This window comes from Notolepis coatsorum (genome assembly GCF_963971535.1).
Source record: "Notolepis coatsorum genome assembly, chromosome: 14".
In the NCBI taxonomy this organism is placed as follows: Eukaryota; Metazoa; Chordata; class Actinopteri; order Aulopiformes; family Paralepididae; genus Notolepis; species Notolepis coatsorum.
Window position 1 is genome coordinate 91767600 of NC_140178.1, and position 7991 is coordinate 91775590.

Genomic DNA, 7991 nt, shown 5'->3' on the forward strand with positions numbered 1-7991 from the left:
GGAAACCAATGGGGGCAGTGACACAGTCAGTCCTTTGTCGTCGTCCCCTGCCCCTCCCCTCCCTGAACGCTGAGCTAGGGATGCCCTGATACCGATACTGGCAGTGGTGGAAGAACAGTTCCTTTATAGGTAAAAGTAGAAATACCCAGATGAAATAGTACTCTGGTAAAAATAAAAGTCCTCCATTCAAAATGTTACTTAAGTAAAAGTAGCTAAGTATTTCTTATTTAATGTAAAAGTAAAAGTAAACATTCTATACTGAGAGTTTACAACCCTGAGTTAGTATCGGCATGGAAAAGGTGAAAATTACGTGTATCAATTTGGGGGTTGAGAACTGACTGTCCTGATGGATTTCTGTGACAACTGGTCTCTTTGTATTATATAGACCTGTTTTTTCTGGGTGACTGAAGCATTTCTGCCTAAATATCACTACCTCATTCAGTTATTGTGTATTTTACTAAATATATTAAAATACCCATATTGCAGTCTTCATCTTTAAAAAAATAAAAATAAAAAATTGTGGTATTTCCAATAATATATCATAGTATTTATATTATTTGTTGGTGAGCAAACATTTTTGCAAATGCCATGATATTACCAATTATATTATTTAACTGAAAAGGTTGTAACATGGTGGTACATTACTTCTACCATTGCATTATCATCATAGATCTTTCATACATTATCATCAAACTACCATGATAGCGCTTTTATCCGAAGTGCTTTACAATTTGTTCCTCACATTTTACCCATTCACTCACACATTCACACACCGATGGCAGAGCCAACCATGCAAGGTGTCAACCTGCTCATCGGGAGCAATTAGGGGCTAAGTGTCTTGCTCAAGGACACTTCGACATGCTGCCTGGGAGGAGCGGGAATCGAACCGGGAACCTCTGGATTACCAGATGACTGCTTTACCTCCTGAACCACTGTCGCCCCTCTATCTCTCTATTCATCTACTCTCTCTCTCTCTCTCTCTCTCTCTCTCTCTCTCTCTCTCTCTCTCTCTCTCTCTCTCTCTCTCTCTCTCTCTCTCTCTCTCTCTCTCTCTCTCTCTCTCTCTCTCTCTCTCTCTCTCTAAATATATATATTTATCGCCTCTCTCAAGTTTCAAGGTCAAGTTTCTTTATTAGTTGTCATACAGAAGTACAGAATACTTTTATACAAAATGCTTCTTTCTGTTACGCTCCAGAGACTGTGCTAGACAAAAATAGATAAGTATAAAAGAAAATAAGTATAGCAAGTATAAAATAGAAGTCACGTACGTAGACACAAGTGTTCAGTATGTACATATGTACAATGTTCAATGCAAAGTAGAAGTAACTGAGTTACCATACAATATACTATACAATATACTAATATACAATATACTATATAGTGAAAAGAAGAAATGGGATGAGGTACAGTTTAGGTACAATTTACAGTAAGATGTAATGAGGTATGGGTTGTAGTGCAAATTCTTTACCAATAAATATAAAGTGTGTTTAGGTGTTCTAAAGTGTGTAAAGTGGGTGCTGCAGTGAGTTCTTTGTTTAAAGTGAGTGTGTGCGTGTGGATGTGTGTGCTGTGAGTGCATTTGATGGTTGTTACATCGTGTTATTGTTCGTTGAGCATCCTGATGGCCTGGGGATAGAAGCTTCTTCTGAGTCTTTCTGTGCTTGCCATGAGACTCCGGTATCGCTTGCCTGACCGCAGCAGTTCAAAGAGGCAGTTGTTTGGGTGGCTGGAGTCTTTGATAATTCTCTTAGCCTTACCCATGCACCGCTTGTTGTAAATGTTCTGGAGAGTGGGAAGCCCCCCTCCAATTGTGCGTTCGGCTGAACGGGCCACTCTCTGTAGTCTGCTACGGTCTTGTGTGGTGCTATTCCCAAACCAGGATGTGATATTGCCAGTCAGGATGCTCTCTATTGAACATGAGTAGAAGTTCTTAAGGATCTTCTGACTGACTTGGAACTTCCTTAGGCGCCTGAGGAAGTAGAGGCGTTGCCGTGCCTTCTTCACAATACTGTCAATGTGTGTGGTCCATGTCAAGTCCTCGGATATGTGGACTCCGAGGTACTTAAAACTGTTCACTCTCTCAACCGGTGCCCCGTCGATGCTGAGGGGGCTGTAGTCCCTGAACCCTGACCTCCTAAAGTCCACAATCATCTCCTTTGTTTTGCTGACGTTCAGGGAGAGGCTGTTCTCTTGACACCATCCCACTAGGACCTTGACCTCTTCCAGGTAGGCCCTCTCGTCGTTTGCAGAGATCAGGCCCACCACTACTGTGTCGTCAGCAAATTTGATGATTGTGTTGTTGTTCCGCTGTGCCACACAGTCATGTGTGTACAGGGAGTAGAGGAGGGGACTCAGAACACAGCCCTGGGGGGCCCCTATGTTGAGAGTGATGGATGAGGAGGTGCAGTTGCCTGCTCTCACCACCTGGGGTCTACCCGTCAGGAAGTCCAAGACCCACTGGCAGAGGTCATAGTTCAAGCCCAGGTCCCTGAGCTTGGCTATGAGTTTGGAGGGGACTATGGTATTGAATGCTGAGCTGTAGTCGATGAACAGCATTCTCACATAGTTCCCCTGCCTCTTGTCCAGGTGTGATGCTGCTGTGTGCAGCACATGGGCTATGGCGTCCTCCGTGGACCTGTTGGGGCGATATGCAAATTGCAGGGGGTCCAGGTTGATGGGGAGGGAGGAACAGATGTAGCCCTTCACTAGCTTCTCAAAGCACTTCATGGCTATGGAGGTGAGAGCTACAGGGCGGTAGTCGTTGAGGCAAGCGGGCTTGGATTTTTTGGGTACAGGGATAATAGTGGACTTCTTCAGACAGGTGGGGATGACAGCCTGTTCCAAGGACAGGTTAAATATGTCAGTGAATACCAGGGCCAGTTGGTCGGCACAGACTTTTAGGATGCGGCCGGGGATACCGTCCGGTCCTGCTGCCTTCCTGATATTCACTTTCTTAAAGGTCATCCTCACCTCATGTTCTGTTACCCTGAACACTCCATCAGCAGTGCCCCCCCCCCTCCATTGTAGTGGCTTGTAGGCTGGTGTTGTTATTCCCAGCCTCAAACCTCGCATAGAAGGTATTGAGATAATTTGCTAGGGAGATGTCACTGTTCAGCTTGAGGGAGGTGCCTTTGTAATCTGTCATTTCTGAGGCCCTGCCACATGGCTCTAGAGTCAGCCTGTTCATATTGGAGTTCAATTTTATTCCTGTAGCGCCTTTTTGCTTCTCTCTCTCTCTCTCTATCTCTATTCATCTCCTCTTTCTCTCTCTGTTTATCTCTTCTCTTTCTCTCTATTCATCTCCTCTATCTCTCCTCACTCCATTCTGCTCTGACCTACTTTCTAAAAAGAGCGATGGTTACATAACGGAGCCTCGCTCTGGTCAGCTGCTGCGCTCGTCAACAACAGCCTTCACCACCTTCCTGCTGCTACCTTCCTCCTCTGCCTCATTGAGAGAGAGAGACATACAGAGAGAGAGAGAGAGATACAGAGAGAGGGGGAGAGAGAGAGCGAGAGAGAGAGCGAGAGAGAGAGAGAGAGAGAGAGAGAGAGAGCAGAGCATGAGAGAGAGAGAGAGAGACACACAGAGAGAGAGAGAGACACAGAGAGAGAGAGAGAGAGAGAGATACAGAGAGAGGGGGAGAGAGAGAGCGAGAGAGAGAGCAGAGAGAGAGAGAGAGAGAGAGAGAGAGAGAGAGAGAGAGAGAGAGAGAGAGAGAGAGAGAGAGAGAGAGAGCAGAGCATGAGAGAGAGAGAGACACACAGAGAGAGAGAGACACAGAGAGAGAGACACACACAGAGAGAGAGAGACAGAGAGAGAGAGAGAGAGAGAGAAAGAGAGAGAGAGAGAGAGAGAGAGAGAGAGAGGAGAGAGCACGAGAGAGAGACACAGAGAGAGAGAGACACAGAGAGAGAGAGACACACACACAGAGAGAGAGACACAGAGAGAGAGAGACAGACAGAGATAGAGGGGTGGTAGAGGGGGATCCCCGTCGCACTGCAGTGTAGGTGTTGGTGGGGTTCACCAGGCAGCTCTACTGTATGAAACATAATCATGACTCAGGAATGCAGTTTTGGAAGAAAAAAGTTGAAAACAGGAAACTAGATAAAATAAATAAACACTGGGTTCTGTAGGTGTATCTGTGGAACAAGGGTGGACTTTTCTTTAGTGGACTATAGATTGTTCATCCTCAAACCTGTAGGACATGGTATCCCGGCCCCCTGGGAGTCGGAGCCCGACCCGTGGGTTCCATGAATCCACAGGACAGAAGTGATTTTTGTAACTTTGCCGGGAGTCAGGACAATATTCCTGTCCCGTCCAGTTACACAGGCTTTATTTAACGAGGCTAGGCTACTTATTACACAATGCAATGCATTTGAATTGGCCAAATGTAATTCAGAATCAAGAAACATTGTATATTCATATGAATATACAGTATGCATAAATTCACGTTTTAACATGTATTCCCCCCCCCCCCCCCCCAATCCTGCCCACTCCCCTGGATTTTTCCCCCCTTCCGTCCTGATCACGGGATTGATAGTGAAATAGACTCCTGTGACCCGCTGAAATCCCGACACCAGGCTCTGCTGGCCGTCCATCCGTCCGTTGGACTAGAAGTCGACGGCCTTGCACTCAAAGAACCTTCTAATTAAGCCCAGTGGCTCATTCCAGAGTGTCGATGTCGACACAGAGGTGAATAACGTGACACACAAACAACAGAATTCGTGGTATTCGTGTCAAGCCTGCACCCTCACACCGACACGCCCTCCAGCCCTTACATAAAGGCTTACATCACCTCCCTTACTTAAACCTGGAGGGGGAGGGGAGTTACATGTGGGGCTATGGGTCAACAAGGTCTCCTCTGTGTCTGTGTGTGTTTTAAGTGAGGGATTGTGAGTGGGTGGGATATGGTGTGTGTGTGTGTGTGTGTGTGTGTGTGTGTGTGTGTGTGTGTGTGTGTGTGTGTGTGTGTGTGTGTGTGTGTGTGTGTGTGTGTGTGTGTGTGGGGGGGGGGGGGGGGGTATGTGTGTGTGTTCATGTTCATGTTCATGTCATGTTTGTGCATGTGTACTTGGACCTGTGTATGTAAGATATGGTATCTGTATGTATCTGTTTTTGTATGTAAGTGACCCAGGAAGGTTGATAGTGTCTATAGGTGTGTGTGTGTGTGTGTGTGTGTGTGTGTGTGTGTGTGTGTGTGTGTGTGTGTGTGTGTGTGTGTGTGTGTGTGTGTGTGTGTGTGTGTGTGTGTGTGCGTGCGTGCATGCGTGTGTGTGTGTGTGTGTGTGTGCGTGCGTGCGTGCATGCGTGTGTGTGTGTGTGTGTGTGTGTGTGTGTGTGTGTGTGTTCATGGTCATGTTTGTGCACGTGTACTTAAGAGAGAGGGGACCTGTTGTAAGATATGGTATCTGTATGTATCTGTGTTTGTATGTAAGTGACCCAGGAAGGTGATAGTGTCTATAGTGTGTGTGTGTGTGTGTGTGTGTGTGTGTGTGTGTGTGTGTGTGTGTGTGTGTGTGTGTGTGTGTGTGTGTGTGTGTGTGTGTGTGTGTGTGTGTGTGTGTGTGTGTGTGTGGTGTGTGTGTGTGTGTGTGTGTGTGTGTGTGTGTGTGTGTGTGTGTGTGTGTGTGTGTGTGTGTGTGTGTGTGTGTGTGTGTGTGTGGTGTGTGTGTGTGTGTGTGTGTGTGTGTGTGTGTGTGTGTGTGGTGTGTGTGTTGTGAGTGACTTAGAGAGGCTGATGGAAACAGTGTAGTGGGGGGTAGCTGGAGTGAGTCTAGGCGGAAATGGGGACAGGACACCTCTCTGCCCCAGCTACAGGACACTCCCTGCCCCAGCTACAGGACACTCCCTGCCCCAGCTACAGGACACTCTCTGCCCCAGCTACAGGACACTCTCTGCCCCAGCTACAGGACCTCTCTGCCCCAGCTACAGGACACTCTCTGCCCCAGCTACAGGACACTCTCTGCCCCAGCTACAGGACACTCTGCCCCAGCTACAGGACACTCCCGCCCCAGCTACAGAACACTCTCTGCCCAGACAAGAACACTCTGCCCCAGCTACAGGACACTCCCTGCCCCAGCTACAGAAACTCTCTACCCAGCTACAGAACACCCCTGCCCCAGCTACAGAACACTCTCTGCCCCAGCTACAGAACACTCCCTGCCCCAGCTACAGGACGAGTCTCTGCCCCAGCTACAGACACTCTCTGCCCCAGCTACAGGACACTCTCTGCCCCAGCTACAGGACACTCCCTGCCCCAGCTACAGGACACTCTCTGCCCCAGCTACAGTACACTCTCTGCCCCAGCTACAGAACACTCTCTGCCCCAGCTACAGGACACTCTCTGCCCCAGCTACAGACACTCTCTGCCCCCAGCTACAGGACACTCTCTGCCCCAGCTACAGGACACTCCCCTGCCCACTACAGGACACTCTCTGCCCCAGCTACAGGACACTCCTTGCCCCTGCTCCTGCCTTTTCACTCAGCCAGCCGCTTTGGACCAGTTTGGTGGTAGTTACGCGACCACTGCAACACAGAGAATTTGATAGGTGCGCACCTCTCTCTCTCTCTCTCTCTCTCTCTCTCTCTCTCTCCTCTCTCTCTCTCTCTCTCTCTCCCTCTCTCTCCTCTCTCTCTCTCTCTCTCTCTCTCTCTCTCTCTCCCCCTCCCTATCTCTCCCCCCCCCCCTCTCACCTCCCTCTCTCTCACCCTCCTCTTTCTCCTCTCTCTCTTCTCTGCCTACACCTACCGTCTCCTCCCTGCCTCCCCTAACTCTCCTGTAAGGTTGAGGTATGAACTCTGAGCTGAGCCTCCGGCACAACATCTATAGTTATATGTAAAACAGACGTCTTCCTTTCTGTTAATCCACACAGTATATCTTTCACTGCATAGCTTTCTTGACACTGTGCCCAGAGGCCGACAATACAAGCAATTACATCTATGAGTCACGAAAGCCGTTTTTTAACCCAGGCCTATTTTATAAACAGAGCTGGTGTTGTTGTAGGCTGCATTTTTAATGTAATGTGATTGTTTAGCTCCATGTTGACTGTAGCAGTATAGCAGTATAATCATAATAGAAATGCCAAAGCTGCACAGGGAACCGTGTGTGTGTCAGTAATTAGGTCATGAGGGTGAGACCAGCATGCATCATTACATATCGTGTGTGTGTGTGTGTGTGTGTGTGTGTGTGTGTGTGTGTGTGTGTGTGTGTTGTGTGTGTGTGTGTGTGTGTGTGTGCCTGCCATGCGTCGTGCATGACATGTAATACACGTTTCTGTGTGCACAGGTGTGTTTGCCTTGATACAGACACTAGTAGAGAGTAAAGGTTACAGTTATTGGTCGTCACGGGGGTAAACGAGGGGTTAATTAATACCCACCCGCTCTTTAAGCCGAGGCGGAGCCCCTGTGGCGTTCACAAACACAGCGTGGCGTGGACCCAATTTCATGACATAATCATCAACACAGCCACCGTTGTACACACCACACACACACACACACACACACACACACACACACACACACACACACACACACACACACACACACACACACACGCACACGCACACACACACAAATAAAGATGGGTAGGTAGGGAAGAGTGGGTGCTGACACTTTTTTATCAACACAAAATAACCTTCCATGACTTGAGCGGATGGAAACAGTGTAGTGGGGGTAGCTGGAGTGAGACCAGGCTGAAATGGGGACAGGACACTCCCTAGCCCCTACCCCAGCTACAGGACACTCCCTGCCCCTACCCCAGCTACAGGACACTCCTGCCCCAGCTACAGGACACTCCCTGCCCCTAACCCAGCTACAGGACACTCCCTGCCCCTAACCCAGCTACAGGACACTCCCTGCCCCTACCCAGCTACAGGACACTCCCTGCCCCTAACCCAGCTACAGGACACTCCTGCCCCCAGCTACAGGACACTCCTGCCCCTAACCCAGCTACAGGACACTCTCTGCCCAGCTACAGGACACTCCCTGCCCC